Consider the following 1,513-nt stretch of genomic DNA (forward strand, 5'->3'; position numbering starts at 1 on the left):
ACGCTCACCCTCACTCCCTCCCACCCTCACTCCCTCCCACCCTTACTCGCTCACACCCTCACCCTCACTTCCTCACCTTCACACCCCCTCACCCTCACCCTCACCCTGACCCTCCTCACCCTCAATGACCTATCGACGCTCACCCTCACTCCCTCACACCCTCACCCTCACTTCTTCACCCTCACTTCTTCTCACCCTCACCCTCACCCTCACCCTCAATGACCTACCGACGCTCACCATCACTCCCTCATACCCTCACTCCCTCACTCCCTCACCCTCACTCTCACTCCCTCACACTCTCACTCTCGTTCTCACTCTCACTGACCCTCACCCTCGCGCCATCACTCCCTCACCCGTCATCCCCTCCCCCTCACCAACCCTCACCCCTCCCTCACCGACCCTCAACCCTCACTGACCCCTCACCCCCCCACCACCCTCCCTGTCCCTCACCAACCCTCCCCCCCTTCAATGACCCTGACATCTTCTCCTCCTCCTCCCTCTCAGTCTCCTCCCTCTCCTCACCCTCCCCCCACCCTTCCCCGCTACCATCCCTGTCTTCTACCCCCCCATCCTTCTGTCCCAACTTTCACCTTCCCCATACCTTCTCCCCTCCCCATCCTCCTCCCCTCCCCTCCCTTCCTCTCACTCACTGTGTAGATTCAGTAGGCAGTGAGTGAGGAAAACAGAGGGAGATGGACAGGGATAGGGTAATGGTTGGAGGCAGGGAGCAAGGGAGCCGAGGAGGGAGTGAGCGGAATGGGGAGGAGAGAGGGGAATGGGGAGGGAGAGGGGGCGACTGAGATGGAGCGCGGTGGGACGGAGATGGAGCAAGGGTGATGAGGATGGAAAGCGGGGGACGGGGTGGGAGAGAGGGATGGGGGAGGGAGTGGGGGGACGGAGAGCGATGGGGGAGGCAGCGAGGGGGATGAGGAGGGAGTGGGGGGACGGAGAGGGAGAGAGGGATAGGGTGAGATAGAGAGAGGGATGGGGGAGGGTGAGAGAGGGACAGACAGGGAGAGAGGAGTCAGGGAGGGAGGGAAGGAAAGGGGGAGGGAGGGAGGGGGACAGGGTGGGAGAGAGGGGACGGGGGGGGGGAAGAGGGGGAGGGAGAGGGAGAGGGAGGGGGCGAGGGATAGGGGAAGCCGTTTGCAGCCTCCAGCTAACTACATTCAGATTTCTTAATGGGATCTTTCTGTGCACAGGTATCATCCACGCCCGGGCCCTGGTGCGGGAATGTCTGGCAGAGACAGAGAGGAACGCTCGGTCATAGCTCAGACAGAGACCCCACAGACTGACAGACTGACCAACCACCCTTCCACAGCCGAATAGCCTGACAAATTCCCGTGGCCACGCCAACAGAGAGGACAACCAAACAATTCGATTTTCTTTCCATCGAAGCAAAATTCTTAGTTTGACAGAAAGCTGCCTTGGGAAAGCAGTGAGGGAGGGTGGATGTAGTTCCGGGACTGAATCCCGAATTCCAGACAAAAGACTTTCTTTCCGGATTTCCCAA

Source organism: Rhincodon typus, chromosome 50 (assembly GCF_021869965.1).
Source record: "Rhincodon typus isolate 14 chromosome 50, sRhiTyp1.1, whole genome shotgun sequence".
In the NCBI taxonomy this organism is placed as follows: Eukaryota; Metazoa; Chordata; class Chondrichthyes; order Orectolobiformes; family Rhincodontidae; genus Rhincodon; species Rhincodon typus.